The sequence below is a fragment of the Ochotona princeps genome, chromosome 22, assembly GCF_030435755.1.
Source record: "Ochotona princeps isolate mOchPri1 chromosome 22, mOchPri1.hap1, whole genome shotgun sequence".
Taxonomy (NCBI): domain Eukaryota; kingdom Metazoa; phylum Chordata; class Mammalia; order Lagomorpha; family Ochotonidae; genus Ochotona; species Ochotona princeps.
In genome coordinates, this window is record NC_080853.1 from 36,519,179 (window position 1) to 36,537,783 (window position 18,605).

General features: G+C 47.7%; 1 pseudogene; it reads right to left on the reverse strand.

Moving 5' to 3' along the window:
* Positions 1–449: 449 nt before the first annotated feature.
* The window catches only part of LOC131482983 (zinc finger protein 717-like), a 36,866-nt pseudogene continuing 18,710 nt past the window's right edge, over positions 450–18,605 (reverse strand).

Here is an 18,605-nt window from a genome sequence, read left to right on the forward strand (position 1 = left end):
TGTAAATCTGCCTTTTCAAAAAAAAAAAAAAATACGTCTTTAAACTAACAACAAAAATCCTGTTTTGCAACAAAATGATATAGCTGAACATCATGATGTAACCACATTCAAAAAGATAACTATGCTTTCCCTGATATGTGGTAATTAATGTAGAACACACAAAAAGTATAGGACTGAAGTGGTCACTTTGGGATGTCACTGTCATTTTTAACCCTAGTTTGCACTTCAGCAGAATACGGCCTTCTGGCCTTCCACTTTTGTTTTGAACTTTATGAGTATTGGCAAATTAAGCCTTTGAATACAGAACAGATTAAAACCATGTTAAAATATTCTGGAACCATATGGAGGGAGAGGAACTGTGCAAAGTGTGGAACGAGGAAGCAAGGACAGCAACTGCCTCCTTGAATTCACGCCTACAGAATACAGACAATCTTTTCTTTACATTAACAATGTTTTCGCATTATCATGATACTATTTTTCTTTTGTATAGTTCTATATGCTTTAACTTGCAGCAAGTTTCCACAATTAATTCAAATTTCCCATCCATATTTAAAATTCTATGCCTATTGAGACTTCAATCATGGGAAACTGTTTTTTTTTTTTTTCCCAAATTCATTTCATTCATAAAGCTTTTCCTGGGCAAGGTTTCTGATGTGTGATCTCTAGAAAACAATTTTCTATATTCACTGCATTTATAAAGTTTCGTGATTATGTGAATCTTACGAACTATGACTTCTATGAAAATGCCTTTCCATACTCATCACACTGACTTGCTGTCGCCCTTACGTGTCTGGCGGTCACTGCCTTCAGAAATTTTCTCCCTTGTGCAAATTTTCTGATGTGTTTTTCACAACAGTGTGATTCCAGGTAAAAAGCTTTCCTACATTTCCTTTTGAAAAAGTTTTTGTCACAGGCAGACTTAAAGAGAGAGGACTCAAAGATCCTCCTTCTGCTGGTTCACTCTTTAGATGGCAGCAAGGACCAGAGCTGGGCTGGTGGCCTGAAGCCAGGAGCTTCTTCCAGCTCTCCCTCGTGGGTGCAGAGGCCCAAGCACTTAACACATCTGTTGCTTGCACAGGCGTATTAGCAGGGAGCTAGATCAGAAGCAGAGCAGCTGGGACTCAAACTGGTGCCCATATGGGATGCCAGCACTGCAGAGGCATAACCTCCTACGCCATGGTACCAGCACCTTTCCACATTTATTACATTCAAAAGGTTTTTCTTGTGTGAACTGTCTGATGTGATGAGGTGTGATCGCGGGGAAGGGCATTTCCGCACGCACTGCCTGCTGTGTCATTTCCTACTGAGTTAGGAAGTCTAACCTCTGCCAATAGACTTCGCCACATTCCCTGCATTCGAAAGGTATCTTCCCTGTGGGTTCTCTGGCGTTCATGCAAGTGCGTTTTTGACAAAAGGCTTTCTTCTACTATGCATAGGTCTCTTCCCTACGTGAAACTTTAAGAGGAATTGGGATTTCTGGGGAGATTTCTGTACTCGTACATTCACCAAGTTTCTACCTGTATGAATTCTCTTCCATGCTATTAAGTGCTGCTTCCTGGAAAAGGCTTTCCTACACTCATTACATTCAAGATGCTCTTCATGTGTAACTTCTCTGATGTTCAAGTGTAACTTGTGCCCAACAGCATTCTCACACTGATGACATGCATAAAGTTTCTCCCTGGATGGATTCACTGCTGTGTTAGGAGACTGGACCTGCAGCAAAAGGCATTTTTACACTCATTGCATTTAAATGTCTTTTCCTCATGTGAATTTTCTGATGCTTCTTGAGGTCTGACTTCCAGGAAAAGGCTTTTCCACACTCGTTACATTCAAAAGGTCTCTCCCCCGTGTGAATTCTCTGATGAGTTATGACATGCGACTTGTGGGAAAAAGCTTTTCCACATTCACTACATTTATAAGGTCTCTCCCCTGTGTGAATTCTCTGATGCTTTCTGAGGTCTGACTTCCAGGAAAAGGCTTTTCCACACTCACTACAGTCAAAAGGTTTCTCCCCGGTGTGAATTCTCTTATGCGTCAGGAGGTTTGACCTCCTCGAAAAGGCATTTCCACACTCATTACACTCGTAAGCTTTCTCCCCGGTGTGAATTTTCACATGCTTATTGAGGTCTGACTTACAGGAGAAGGCTTTGACACACACACTGCATTTAAACGGTTTCTCCCCTGTGTGAGTTCTCTGATGTGTTACGAGATGTGACTTCCTCGAAAAGGCCTTTCCACACACACCGCATTTAAAAGGTCTCTCCCCTGTGTGAATTCTCTGGTGTGTGAGGAAGTATGACTTGTGGGAAAAGGCTTTTCCACATTCACCACATGCAAATGGCTTCTCTCCAGTGTGGATTCTGTGGTGTGTTATGATGTCTGACTTCCTCGAAAAGGCTTTTCCACACACATTACACACAAATGGTTTTTTCTCTGGGCGGATTCTCTGGTGCCTGCTGAGGTATGACCTCCGAGCAAAGGTCTTCCCACACTCGTCACATCTATATATCATCTCCTCTGCAGGGATCCTTGGATTGGTCGCAAGGGCTGGTTTGCAGGAAAAGCTTTTCCCGCATTCACTGTACTCATTAGGCATTTTCCCTATGTGAGTTCTGTGATGAGTGGTCTGGGAGGATCTGTAGCTGAAAAACTGCTTAGTGGGCTCAAATGCATAGGATTTTCTTCCAGCATGATGTCTCAGATTCATTGCAAGATCTGACTGGTAATTCATGTCCTGCTCATACTTCAAAGAGTCACAGAGTTTATCTTGTGTGTGAGTCTGTTGATACCTACTGAGGTTAGGGTTTTTCAGCAAAGTTTCCTTTTCTAGCTGAATGGTACTTCCAGTGACAGTGGGCTTATCATAGGGATCTCTCGGATAAGCCCTCTCAAACGTGAAGAACATCTTCCTCTGCAAACATTTCCCCAGCCCACTGTGCTCGAGCAGCTGCGGCACAGGCTGCACCCTGGGGTGCTGACTAACCAGCCTCGAGCAATGACAATTCCCATGCACACCAAACACATCGAACCTCTCCCCAGCCTGCACCTCTTCTAGCACAGCAGGGAGATGCATGCTGTGAAATGCATCATACGTCTCAAGCTTCACGCCTGAATAATTTTCCTTTTTGATGACCAGTTTGGGAATATGGCTTGAGACCACACTGGGTGTCTTTCTCGATTCAGATCCCTTGTAAGTGAAGGTGGTGTTGTTTGTGATCAGAGTTTTCCTCAAACTTCTGTCCTGACTCTCCTTGCTGGTCACGATCAAATCGCGTCTTCTGTGGGCAACTGAAAGGAGAAAACAGCATGGTCATACTCATGAATCCCATTGAAGTGTGTGTTCTGAAACCCACAGGTAAAGGCAAGGATGTTCCTTCCTGTCTTAGCAGCCTAGGAGTTTAACAGGAGTATGTGCATATCAGTCCTTCTAATTTGACTCCGCAGACATTTCAATAACGCTTCCTCAGAGAAGGCAGGCTTCCTTCCGGCCACTCGCTTTTACAATCCTGATCTATGTCTGGGTTACTGTCATTTTCAGCTTCTCAGAACCACAAGCAGGCACAAAGAAAAGCTTCCATAAGCTCTCAATAAGCTTTTCCTTCCAGTGTAAGAGTTTTGTTTCTGTAACTCAAAGTATGTTCACCTTTGTAAAGTGTTTTCTAGCTCATTCTGAGAACAAATGTCCTTTTGCTACAATGGTTGCTTGATAACTTGCACTTCTGAAGGTCTTTAGTGTCTGTACTGGAGGATCAGTTTCCTTCTATTTTCACAGAAGACTGAATTTTTATGCATTTATTATCTTTTTGTTATTTTACAGTGATATTGAAAAAGGAAGGATTCAAATTATAAACTCTATTCCCACACCAATCTGAGCATTCATCATCACTACAGGGGTTGACCTAACTTTGGGACACACAACCTCCTCCCTTCTCTTCGTGAGCACAGAACCACTTCTTGCCAAGTGTCTATGACACTTCCGGCTTAGTCTCATTTTTTCTTTTAATTTGAAAGAGTTAACAGAGAGGGGGAGGCAGAGAGAAACAGTCTTCCTCCTACTGTCTTATCCCCAAAGGGCGGCAAATCAGCCCTTCTCAAATCTGCCTGAGAGCCAGAGGTGGGCCAGGCTGAACTTGGGAGTTGAACTTGGGAGCTTGGAGCTTCTTCTAGGATTCCCGGGTGGGTTTAGGGGCCGAGAGACTTGGACCGCCTCCTGCTGTTTTCTCAGATGCATCAGCAGGCAGGTGGATGGGCAGTGGAGCAGCTCAACTGCAGGCAGTGCAGCTTGACCCATATACCACAGTGTCAAACACAGCCCCGCAACTTCTGACATCAAAATAGGAACATTTTACTTTTTTAAGGGTCGGTGAACAGAGGAGGAAACAATATGAGAAATCTACAAAGAGTTCCCAGGCACTGTTCCAACCCTGAAATATCTGCAGGTATTCTTTATTTTATTATTGAATTAGAGGCTGAGAGAGGAGGGAGCGCCCATTCACTGGTTCAGCCCTGGAATGTGTGCCACACCCGGGCTCTAAGTGGGGCCCCAGTCTGAACAAATAAGAAGAACCAATTTCAATGAGCCCCTCAATTAATAAGAACAAATGGGGTTAATAAATACAAGAGAAACTTCCTGAGGAAAATCAGAGCATGAAACAGGTTAGAACTGAGGGGTTGCATCTAAGCATTCATGCCAAGGCCCAGGAGTGCTGGGGCTGCGCTCCTGGGAGCTGGGGAAGCCTGTGTCGGATGGCTTAGGCCAGCTGTCTCACGCCGGGACATCAGGAAACACCCGTAAAAGGCGTCTCAGAGCACGCTCGCTGCTTTCTCGCTGGCTCTGCCCCCTTGGCAAGCACGTGCCCACTGACCTTGGAGGCGCTGGGCTGGGCAGTCCCGAACCATCCATGGCTCTGCTCCTCGTTCCAATCTGAAGATCAGGTCAGGTTTGGTGAGGCAGTACCCTGTTAACAGGGAACAGTGAAAGACTCTGTCAAATCACGAATTTGGATTTTTCTGAAGAAGGAACATGTTCTGATTCAAATCTTGGAGGACAGGGGCTTAGAGTCTTCATGGACTCAATCCAGTACTCACCCAGCGTTCGCTTATAAAGTGCTCAGTTCAGAGTCAATTGGAAAAAAAAAAACCCATTCCAGTTGGGCATGTCGAGCCTGTCACTCACCCAGGGACAGCAGGCTGCTGTAGGTTTCCAGCATCACATCCCTATACAGGACGCGCTGGGCGTGGTTCAGCTCCTGCCACTCCTCCCAGGTGAATTCCACAGCCAAGTCTTCAAAGGACACCAAAACCTGCAAGCGCATGTTCCCCCTCAACACAGCAGATGTGCCATGAAACCGAAAGACCTGTGGCCCAGTCTCCCGAGAAACAACCCCCTGTCAGACTGCCTGGGTCTGTTACCAGCTGCTCGCTGATCCCAGCCTGCTGCTGACGCAGACCCCAGGAAGCAGCAGCAGGACAGGCACAGGCTTCCACAGCCCATGTGAGGGGCAGGCCCAGCCCTGGCTGCTCCTGGCATGTGGAGACCTAACCGCTCGGTGAGAGCTCTGTCCTTCCCTGTCTTAAACTAGCATGGAGTTTTTGTGTCTTTCTTTAGCTCGCATATAAATTTTTAAATGTTGCAAAATGGCAATGCAAGCTGTTTGTAAATACTTAAAGAACAGAATTAAGACTACTTCCAGCAGGTTAAAACCCACATGAAGAATGGGGTATTTGAAGATATACATCTCAGAGTACGCAGCCCAACCTGCACATACAGACGGCGTGAGAGGAACGTGTATTTACAAATCTGCAGCGTAGGTCCTCCGTGCAGCCCTGGTCTAACCGGGGATCCAGTACGTGTTTCCCAAAGCTAATGGGGACCACATTCGACCAAATGTAGATTTCCAGGAAGGACGGTACGCTATCTCACCACGATGACCATCAAACAGTACAGAAATAAACACTTACACAAGATGAGCTCATTTTCTTGGTCTTGGAAAAAATGCAGAGGTCTCAGAATTATACCTGGAAGAGAGGGGAGATGGAGAGTAGTGAAAGTAGTGTCTGGCTTGCTCCTACAGTCTACTGCACAAAACACGCTCAGGAAATAAACACACCAAGGGCAGACACGGCAGGCAGAGAGACAAGAAGCCTCCCTTGCATTCCAGAGCTGAACTGTGCCATGAGTGGCAAGAAAAGCACCCACGTGCCACTTGAACTGGCACAGATAAAACATCTTATCACTAGGTTAGTCATGTTTATTTATAATATTTATTAGTCAGTTCTTTTTTTTTAATTTGATGTTACCACCAAGATATAATGCATAATTTTAAAGATGACTGCCCAAGTAAATTATAGTATGCCAAAGAAAGATTCTGCTGTCACTAAAATCTAAACTCAGAAAAATACTTGTGTAGTATTAAGTCATTTCCTATTAGTTCAGATGTGCCACACAGGATTCCACACAATGCTTTTACTAGACTGTCTTGACATTTAAATATACAAAATTCCAAAGAAAATATACATCATGCAACCTGAATTTATATAGCCAGCAACTATACAGGAAAACAATGGATGGATTTTATTAAGTATACATTCTAGAAACTGTTCCAAATGACATATCCCCAAGCTTACAGCCTTCACATGATCCTGTCCCATGGTAACTTGCCTTTGCCACTTCCCTTGCTTTAGACCACAGGACACCAGCCAATGTGTCCCATGACATCTGCAGAGCAACTGCCTACTTCTTACTGGACAGGTGTCTCAGGAAGAAACCTGCTACTTGCCCCGAAAAGCAGCAACCTCGATCCTGGCACCACACAACTGCAACACAGAGCAATCCACCCCAGAATGACTCAGAAACCCACACAGATATCCATCGGTGACAGCGTGGAGAGGAACTGAATTACACACCAGAGAGTCCGATCCCACAGAAGTTGTCATGGGCATGACAGCGTGCTATTTGCCCACCAGAATGGTGTCAGCATGCTGTTGCCACACAACAAAAGCATTGCTTGACAGTACTAAGTCTGTCTTAATTAAAAAATAACAACTGGGAACAGTATTGTGTCTTGTTTGTATTGCTCAAACATTAACACTGAAAGTGTCATATATTTAAATTTTATAGAATCACTTGTCATACTAAACATTTATGATTATCAAGGATGAATAAATGATATTCAGTGAGACCAGCTGTTCCACTTGCAACCCAGTTCCCTATTAAGGCATCTACAGAAGTGGCAGGTGCTTGGCCGTCTGCATCCAGTGGGAGAGCTGGCTTCGGCCTGGCACAGCCCTGCATGCTGAGCCACGCGGGCAGCAAACCGTGAATGAAAGATCTTTCTCTACTTCTCTCTTTGTCTCTGTGTTATCTTCTAAATCTCTATGTAACTCTTTAAAATGAATTACAAAATAGATTAAGTAGGCATACTGCATTTGCAAAACACACAGAAAGTATAGAAGAAAAAAAGGGCCAGTCATACCCAAAGCAGTATCTTCTACAAAAGCGTTTCTTCTGAACTACCTTCACTTCCTAAACAGCGTCTCAACAATGACCACTTTGAGTACTGAATTACCTATGGTAAAATGGAGAACACCACACCAAAAGGTGGGATATGTGTCATGTACTCATCGACACTTGTCAACAGATTCATCAACTAAAGGTGTATTATCTGATAACAAAGATCCTGACGGTATTTCTGATGCTACCAGGAAGCACTATCAGACAGGGAGTGGGTTTGGGGGCACGGTAGGCCGATTCTCAGAAACATGATATTTTTCCATTGCAGACCACACCTTCAAGTCCTTTCCCAGCACTGATACATCCCAGGCCCTTGTCTTATCTTTCTCTAGCCATACACATCTCCCTTCTCATGGTCCATGTAACCCTTGCAACACCAACCATGCTTTGGTGAGCCACCGATGAGGTGACATGTGACATCACACGTGACGTCAGATCAAATCTTGATCTCCCTGGACAGTAAGAGCGATGAAGGCTGAGACCATGCAAAGCTACGGTCTTCACACTTCTGGGCTACTTTGTCTACTTCAAAGCAAAGCAACGGGGAGAGGGCTGGATCACTACAATATGACCTTGGTTGAATTCCAAATCACACAGCCCTATACTTCATGCAGCGTACCCTACCTCAGTAGAAAGAAAATCAGAACTTTAATTTTTTCTAATAGAAGCTACTGTCCAAGGAGACTAAATTTTGTATAGACTTCCCTGAAGCCTGCGGGACCCGTCTATCTCAACGTCCAGAGTGACTTATATTTTGAAAAACAATCAATTTATGTGTCTGAAATAAAGAGAGGGAAGAATCAAGATAAAGAGAGATTTGTCTTCTGGTTCACTCCGTCAAATGCTTATAAGAGCAAGCACCAGGCCAGCAGGGCAGCAGGCATCCCCATCAGTGGGTTAACCTGCTCCTCAGCCCCCAGCTCTGACTCAGCCCATCTCCACCTGCTGGCAGCATCTGGAAAGTGAGCCAACAGGTAAGTGTGCGCTCTCTGTTCTCTTTTCTCACAACCAAAATAAAAAAACTCAGCACATTTAGGCAGTCTCTTCCAAACGCCTGACCCTTGCACCCCAAAGCTCACAATCTCAATCACGGTGGACTCCAGCACCGTGGATCACACGCGCTGAAGAAACTCCCATCACTCAAGTGGTGGCTGGCTCATACCGCTCAGTTTTACTCACCCAGAACATAGTTCTGGCAGCAAGTACCTGAAGAGAAAAGAAATGAAGGGATGCTGCCCCCGTGTCAGCAGCTGGGAGGAGAGGGCGCCCTGTATTCTCAGTTGCACCTAACGGAGTAGAGTTTCCATTTCTCGGATTTCACTACATCAAGACAAGAGTATGAGGAGCCAGGTATGAATTCATATGGCATTGAGTTTCCATGCTGCTATCAAACTAATGTTCTCTAAAAAATATTCCTTTAGGGAATAGAACTCCATCAAATTAAGCTACTGCCAAGGACATCAGCATTCCATGATTCAACATACGCTAATCACATCAGGAGAACGAAGGATAAAAGTCATGACAATTAGCTCAATACATGAAGAAAAACATTCAATAAAATTCAGCATTCACTTATGAACAAAACTTCAGCAAAATATTTATAGAAGGAATGCATATCCCAGCTGTAGGTAACTGCCTAGATGGCCTGGTACCTAGGCAAGAGTTACACTGTTGAGAGGAAAGCAGCCAATAGGTGGCAGGGGTTCTGGGCCTGGTTAATGCCAAATTTGAAGTTCATTCTACCAATGTGCCAGCATACCTTTTTTTTTAATAAGTGGAAAGATGGGGGTCTCCAGGCAGGATGCACCACCCTAGGTGGCGGGGCCTAGCAACTGCCAAGAAGGAGGCTGGAGACATACTGGATTGGGAGTGGGTGAGTGTTCGTTTGACAAGGAATGATTTTGGAGGTCGTCCACAAACCAGGCCACTGCACTTGCAGGTGGACAGGGGAGCTGAGACAGAGTGGTTTAGAAGGCTGAAAGCAGAGGACATGTCTGGGTCAGTCGTGGGAGACCTGGGCTGGGCTAAACAGCATCATCTGCCAGCTGGGGCTGGAGGACATTCCTGGCTGGGCCTGGCCACAATACCTACCCATGAATGCCAGAGCAAGAAGTGGGTCAACTGGGCTGGGACACTAGAGAACTAGAGCTGGGGGGCAGATTCTGTAGAGGACTTGTGGTCCTGCACCTGTGGGACTGCAGCAACCACTGGTTTATGCAGAGAGCTGGCAGGCAATGACAGACTGAGCCAAGCTGGGCCAAGGAACACACCTGACAAGGACCTAGCTGACACACCGCTGGGGCTGGGAGAATGCTGGGTGGAGCAAGGCAGCAGCACCTGCTGGCGCATTCAAGGGTCATAAATGAGGGCAGACTACACCAAGCAGCACTCGACAGCACACACGAGATCCAGGGCTGACGGCAGGCCTGGTAGGAGAACTTGAAGAACTCCCATGCTAGGCACAGCTCCCACTACTGAGTCTGAGATGGGGCTAGGAGCAGGCTAGGGGAACTGTGGGTATTCCCCTGCCAGGCTGTACCTATAGCTGCTAAGCACAAGCATCAGGGCTGGGGTGGCTGGATGTGGGCCAGGCCCGGAAAGGGCAGCAGCATCTGTTGGGCATACATCAAAGGCTGGTTTGGAGGGCAAGTGAGGCTGAGCTAAGCTGCAGCACCCACTGCATGAAGGTTGGGTCTGACAGTCTGGCTGAGCTGGCCACAGCACCCATCAGTGTGTGGGATGTGTGGCTGAGGTGGAACTGACCAGGCTGCCTCAATGGTATGTGCACTGTCTGCTGCACATGACAGGTCGAACTTCATTCTGAATCGGCTAGTGCATCGAAGTGTCAACTCTGAGGTCACCTCAAGACTACCCAGCAGGACTCACCACAGGATGTGCAGTCAGACCTGGGAGCGCACGGACTGGGACTGGGCCTCCACAGCTGCGCGTGCAGTGGAAAGCATGTCCAGTTGCACATGGAGAACATGATAGCCAGCTCCACTAGGCCAGCAGAGGATGCTGGCTGCCTCAACAGAGGATAGAAAGAGGTTGGACAATTCTCGTGGCCAAGCTTTGCAGCACGTTCCTGGGTCTGTGGCTACGCCAAGGTGGACTTTTGTCAACCAGTGGACCTTGGAGCAGTGACAGCTCCAGGAACACTCTCGGAGCATTCTTCCCACATTGGGGTCTCCAGGGCATCAGCAAAGGACAGGCCCCCCCCCCCATCCCCGGGTACTGATGTGTGATCTATGTATGATGAGGAGGAAAGCGGCCCTCTCCCCCAAACCCTCTGCAGACAGAGCAGAGAAAAAGGAAAGAATGAGGCATGTGACCCACTCACCTTCCTCCACGCCTGGCCCTCCCCACCCTCATCGGAGGCCCACATGGACATTCATTCCTCTCAACTATGTGAACAATATTACATATAAGATCTTTTCTGCCCACAGTGTAATGAAGGCAGAAATTTAAAAACTCTGGAATATATACAAACACATGGAGACTTAATATGCTCTTTCATGAATAATGAGTTACAGAAAAGTCAAAGGAAAATTAAAATATTCCTAGAAGCTGGACTCCCTACCTTCACTGTTGAATCCTACCAAACTTTTAAAGATAATTCCATTTCTTTTCAAACTATACAAAACAACTGGAAGGGAAGGATCCTCTCAAACTTCTTCGATGAGGCCAAAAGTCCAAAACTAGAAATATGAAAAAAGGTACAACTAACAGAGATAACTAGAGACCAATGTCCTTAATGAACACAGGTGAAAAATCATAAGTAAAATACTAGCTAATATATTCTAACAGCACATCAGAAAGATCATTCACCCAAAATGGGACTTCTCCCTGGTGAAAGAGATACTTCAACGCATGTAAATCAATAAATGTGACACATCACATTAACAAACGCAAGAATAAAAACCACATGACAGACACAGAGAAAGCATCTGATAAAACAATATCCCTTCATGACAGAAATCAGAAGTAAATGAGGTGCAAACCAATATTGCTCATCAAGACCAAGGCAATACCTGACACACAACATCACACTGGATTTGGAATTAAGGTGCCCACTTTGACCACTGCTATTCAGTACAGCTCTCAACATTTCAAGCTCCAGCCATTAGGCAAGAAGTATGTGGGAAGGCAAATTATTCATTTTTTTTTCTTTCTTTTTAAGGCAAATTATTCTTGTCTGCATATGACATGATTCTCTATATAGCAGAATCAAAACCTCCACTAAGAAACTATTGGAACTCATTAGAGTGCATGGCAAGGCTCCAGGAGACACACACACACACACACACACACACACACCACTAGCCTCTGGGGCTGATGCTATGGCACAGCAGGCTTTTTTTTTACAATGCCTACATCCCATGTGGGCCAGAGTTCCTGTCCCAGCAGCTCCACTTCCCATCCAGCTCCCTGCTTGTGGCCTAGGAAAGCAGCAAAGGATGGCTCAAAGCCTTGGGACCCTGCACCCACATGGGAGACCCAGAAGAAATTTCTGGCTCCTGGCTTCGGATCAGCTCAGTTCTGGCCACTGCGGACATTTAGGGAGTGAATCAGTGAACGGAAGATCTTCCTCTCTGTCTCTCCCCCTCTCTGTATACCTGACTTTCCAATTTAAAAAAAAAAATCTTAAAAGCAAAAGCAAATCTGAAGCATCACAATACGAGACTGGAAAAAGCACTGTGGGAAACTGTAATCAAAATAGCCTGATATTGGCACAAAAATAAACATATCGGCAGACGGAAGAAAACAGACAACCTAGAGGGTAATCTGTGCATTTGCAATCAATTTTCTTGTCAAAGGAGCTAACAGCAATCCCTGGAGAAAGGACTGGACCTTCAGCAGCTGAATACATCCACACAAGCATGGAAAAAGATCCCAACTAAGTGTGTCGAGGATTCAGATGAGTAAATGTGTAACCATCAAATTACTAGAGAAAAACATCGACCAAATCATGCAAGGTATTCAAATAGGTAAATAATTATTTTTTCTTTAAAGATTTATCTATTTGGAAGGCACAGTACCAGAGAGAAAGAGAAAGTGAGAGAATTTTCCATCTGCTGATTCACTCCACAAATGGCTTTAATGGCTGGGCCTGGGCATGGCCAAGACGAGCATCCAGGAGACTCTTCCAGGTCGCTCAGGTGGGTACAGGAGTGCAGCACCTGGGCCGTCTTCTGCTGATTTCCCAGGTGCAGTAAAAAGGAAGTAAATTGAAAGTGGACCAGCCAGAGCATCAGCAGGTGTCCATATGGGATGCTGGGAGCGCAGGCAGTGGTTTAACCCATTACGTCCCAGAGCAGGCTCCACTGCAAAACACTTCTGGAAGACTCCATAACAACAAAAGCAGAAACAGCCAACTGGAATTATCTCTAGCTAATAAACTTGGGGTTTTTTTGTGATGTTTACATAGTTGAACAGGGTGGGAAGAGTCTAGGGGCGGGCCAGGCTGGACCAGTTCATAACAGCCACTAGCACATGTGAGAACCAGGACAGGGTGCAGGATAGTCTTTGTTGGGCCGCAACACCAAGCAGTTCACATTATAGCTGGGACTGGGGGCTGGCTGGCTTGAGTTGGGCAGCAGCAGCCATCAGCATGAGCTAGATCTAGGCACAGGCTAGGTTGCGCCAAGCTACAGCACCTGCTGGTTTATGCCAAGGTGACGTGGGCCATGCCAGACTGAGGTACAGCACCCACCAGCACTTGTGAGACCTGGGGGGTGGGGGGTGCGAGCCCAGCATGAGGGTTGTGGGAGGTGCTCCTACTAGGCCACTGCTTCTGAGTACTAGAATCAGGGGGCAGACCAGACTAGGCACAGCTACAGAATCCACTGGCCTGCATGTGAGCTGGGTTAGGGTGGGACTTAGTCCACCTCCTGTCCTGGCAGGAACAGTGGCCTTGCCCAACAGGCCCACACCCATTCCAGTTCTTACTGTAACAGCCCAGCCACACCTGGTCCACACCCACAGTTCTCATGTGGTTCAGTAGGTGCTAAGACAGCCCGGCCCATCTTACACTCACCCTGGCTTTCTTGAGTACCAGAGGATGTGGAGTCTAGCCCAGTCTGGTGTTCCTCAGACCCAGTCCACATCCACGCTGAGGGATCCTGCAGTCATGCCTGCCCAGAATGCCACCCCAATTCTGGCTCTCATGCTCACCAGTGGGGAACCACAAACCAAGCGGGGCGTCTCCTTAGCTCCCCAACTAGGCCTGTTTGCAGCAACGGATCTTGGGTGTACCAGCAATTGCTCTGACCAGGCTTGGCACAGTCCATTCCCTGACTTGGTCCTTGCCATGGAATGCTGCAGCCTGACCTGTCTCAGCCCACCCCCAGTCCCAACTCAGCAGGTGCTACAGCCTAGCCTGGCCCAGATTGCTCCTATCCCTGGCTCGTGCAAACCAGCAGATGTGACAGCTTAGCCTAGCATGACCCATACTCCAGCCTGTCTCCTGTACATGCCAGAGAGTTTAGGTTGGTCTGGCCCTGCCTGGTCCCTCTGGAACTTACCACATACTTGTCAACAATTGGAGCACCCTTATCCAGCTCGCCCAACACCCAGGACTGAATCACATGTTCATCAGCAATAGCTGTCGCTCACCAGGGGAATTCCCCCAAGTTCCCCCACCAGGCTGACACCCAGACTCAGATGTCACATGTGCTGGCAGGCACTAGGCCATGACCCAGCATAGTCTGCCCCCTCCATCCAGGCCTTTGTATGAGCTGGTGGATGTTGTAGCCTGGCCTGCCCCATACCCTACCCTTGAGTGTGTCTGCAAGTGCTACAGCCTGGACTAGCCGGACTGTTCCCAACCTCAGAATCCATAAGTATTGGTGGGTTCCATGGACATGCCTAGCTCAGCCCATCATCACCCCCAGCTCTTAAGCAAACCAGTGGAAACTGCAAACCACTCAGTCTCAACTCCCCCGCTTACCTGCAAGTACAGTGGCTTTGTGGATGGAAGTCCCTCAGAAGTCAATCCTCAACTGCAACACATTCCCTCAGTGGTCTCCCCTCCCACACATCTCCTGACCCTCCTCCCTGATCCATCCATGGACCATGCATGTGAGACAATCCCCAGGCTCACTCCAGCTACCTGGACGAGAGGTCCCGGGTTTCCCCACACCACTGTCAGCACCATCTTTGGGACCCCCCCACAAACCTGCACTCCTGGCCCCCAAAAGTGGAGGTTGGGCCTATGCCCTATGGACATTCAGCCACATGGCGCCTGCTGGCCTCAGAGCATGGCCTGGGGTCAGGCCTGCATGCACATGGCCAGCCAGCCAGCCACATGGCCACTAAGAAGGTTTTTAACTGCAAAGAAAATCAACAAAGTGAAGAAGCAACTGGCAGAACAGGAGAAAATACTTGCATACTATGTAACTGATAATGGATTAACATCTAAAATCTGGGCACAGCATGATGGCTCAATTGGCTAAATTCTCACCTTGCAACCATGAGGATCCCATATGGGCACCAGCAAGTGTCCCAGCTGCTCCACTTCCCAACCAGCTCCCTGCTTATGGCCTGGGAAAGGAGTAGGGGATGGCCCAAAGCCTTGGGACTCTATTCCCATGTGGGAGACTAGAAGGAGTTCCTGGTTCCTGACTTCAGGTCAGCTCAGTTCCTGCTACTGTGGCTATTTAATGAGTGAACCAGCAGGTGGAAAATCTTTCTGTCTCCACTCTCCATAAGTCTGATCTGCCTTTCCAATAAAAATACATAATTAACAAAAATCCAGAACATATAAAGAACTCAAGAAATTCAACAACAAAAACAATACAGTTAGGAATTGCATAAGTGACAGGAACAGGCATTTCTCAAGAGAGAATTCAAATGGCCAACACACAAAGACAAAACACTTAGGAACACCAGTGAACAAAAAACCACAATGAAGTTCCACCTAACCCCAGTTAAAACAGCTATCATACAGCAACCAGAAACAATGAGTACCACCAGAAGTGCAGAGGAAAAGGTACCTTAGTCCAGTGTTGGTGGGAACACAAATTTGTACAAGCATTATGAAAGACAGTATGAAATCAGATCTATCACAACCCAGCCATCCCACCCGAGAATTTACCCAAATAAAATAAAATCAAGTTTACTGCAGTTCAATTCACAATAGCTAAGATATGCGATTAACTCAGATGTTCAGCAAGTAACTGACGATAATGAAAACAGCATATATACTATGGAAAAGATATCTCTACACCATGGAAAATAGTACATATATGCTATGGAACATATATCTATACACTATGGATAATAGCATATAAACACTATGGAAAATACATCTATACACTACAGAAAAATAGTATAGAAACACTATGGAAAACAATTTAGTCAAAAAAATGAGAAAAGGTGAAACCCTGTCTTTTGTACCAAAATAAATGCAATCAGAATCCATTAAGCTTACTGAAATATGACAGTCCCCAAAGGACAAACACGTTTTTCTCTGATCTGTGGAAGATAATATAGAACACAGAAAGAAGCGCATACTTCTGGTTTTTTTGGAATGGGAGTATAGGGGCCATTTAATGACAGCAAAAGCTATTACATCAGCAGCTGGCAGCCCAGGGCGTGGGCTTGGCCGTGCTTCTAAAGTCAGCCAGTTTTGTAACTCTGCTCTTAGAAAGGCACCTGAAGGGGAGAGGAGGAGGTCACCCCCTAAGGCTGGGTGTGTTACACTTCTGGTGGAGAAAACAGGAAAGCGAAGGCTGGTTACTGATGCACAGACTCAGGCAGTGCTGGTGGTACCTGCTGACCTGGGAGCAGGGCTGGGCCCCACTCTCGCCTATGCCTGCAGGTGGTCAGGGCCCCAGGGACTTCTGTCCACAGCTTACAGCTGTCCCTCGACAGATGGACTCCCAGCCTGAGGCGCACAGGAGTGGGCGCCATGCACAATGGTTAGGAGGTGGGTGACCAGCTCTGTCACCTACCAGCCGTCCTAGGCATCGGAGGGTGAAACCGTGACCTGTCCAAGTTCCCCAGAGAGCTCACATTGAAGTCTGATGATGCTCGACTGAGATTCATCGGTCACCTATTCCCATAACCCACTTGCAAAGGACAGGGGTTACGGTCAGGATCATGAGCAGGGTATATGAAGGCACATCTTGGGGTTCCCATTCCTGGTGCTGGGAATCCCTGGGGGAAGGCCAAGTGTCCCCTCCTTGGCCTGCAGGGCAGGATGTGGTGGAACCTGGCCCAGTGACACATTCCAACTGGGCCGGCAATTGTTCCACATGACAAATTCCTGGGGGTCCCAGCCCCGAAGGCCTGAGGATGAAAAGCCTGCTGGGTTGCCTCTCCTCTTGCAGGAGGGCTAGGAGGTAAGATTTCTCAAGACAGTGTTAATGGTGTGTGTGTGGGGGGGGGGGGGCGGGACGGGCTTCATGACACAGAAGATTCAGTGTCTACAACAGCAGCATCTCCTATCAGTACTGGTTCAAGACCTGGCTGCTCCACTTTCAACCCAGTTCATGTGTCTGGGAAGGCAGAAGTGACGCCCAAGAACTTAGGCCCTGAACCCACATGGGAGACCAGATGGAGATCCTGGCTCTTGGCTTTAGCCTAGTCTAGCCATTTGGATAGTGAACTAGCAGACTCAAGACCCTCCCTTTCTCTCTGTAATGCTGCCTTTTAGATTGACACAGATGACGTGTGAAAAATGACCATGAAGTAGTGGGCTTCCTAGACAATATCCAATCGGGCTTCTTCCCCTGAGTAACAGGGCAAGGGCCTGGCTTCTGCATCTTATGCTGTGCATGGACACATCCGGGTCCTACCTAGGGACAGGAAGGGTGAAGGGTTGGCAGGCAGAGCTCAGAGATGGCACTGTCCCCTGAGCCGACGGAGGAGGGATAGGATCACACACAGCAGGCATTTCCCAGCAATCAGGTACCCTAGAAATCCATGCCATTCCCCCAGATATGGACAAAGCCCTAATCTAGAGCCACTTCGATCCCAGTAAATAGCAACCCACACGGAACTCAGCCTGGAGCCAACGCTCAGCTCCCTGGCAGTAGGCTGCAACCCACAGCCTCACCATCCTGGGGCCATGAGACCACCCGGCTGACAGGCCTGACCCAGAGCCTACATCTGTTCCTAGGCTTGGAAACCCTGGAACGGGGGAGGAGGGTTCCTGCTTGGCCCACTGCATTATGGAATGCCTGGCCCTTCTCTCAGGCAGCCTGGCAATGGGCTATCCCCAAAGCAAAGCTGCCTCCTGGAACGGACTCTGGGTTCTCCTGCTCACTGTTCCTGCATGGTCCTCCCGGGTACTCAGAGGGGGGTGGTGGAAAGGAGCGCTTGATCCAGACACACACTGTCCCTTCAGCCAGCTGGGGCTCACTAGCCTGGGAAATAGGCAGGGTGGGCCCACTGGCCTCAGCTTTGGGAACTAAGCACGGGGGTCTGGGGAGGCTCTAGCCTCAGCCCTGGGAACTAGGCAGGGGGTGCCCCCAAGAGTGTCAGTTCACACGACACTGAAAAACAGCAATGTCCCAAACATGGATCAGGGTGGTGGCCACAGAGCATGCAGAAGGCCAGCAACCGAGTGTGGGCTCAGAGCCCAGTGATGGTTACCATGGTAACCAGAGGAGGGTGGAGTTTGCTTCCAACCGAATGGGAAAGGATTGCGGAATTCTGGCGGGCCCCTCAGGCTGTGAAGCCACTGAAGCCTGGCAGGCCCTCAAGCTGTGAAACCACCATTGTACCAATGAGGGGCACAAACCCATATCCCCCCACCAAATAAGGACCCAGGCGACCCCCGTTTCAGCTTCCTTGTCAAGGGGAGTTTAAAAGGCCCCTGTATGTCTTCTTCCTCTGCAGCACACTTCTTCATGCCTGTCTTTCTGCTGCATGGGGAAGGGAAGCCCATGACCGTGGTTCCCTGAATTAAGGGCCGTCTAGAATCTTCTGTATTCAGCTGAGTTACTCTTTCCATAGTGGTTGGCGAATCTAACACCCAGCTACCGTGCTTCTGACCTCGCTTCCTGTTGATGTGTCCTCGGGGACATCCCTGGCCCAGGGAAGAACGAGGCGTCCAGGCTGCGAGCCTGTGCTGCCCACCCGAAGC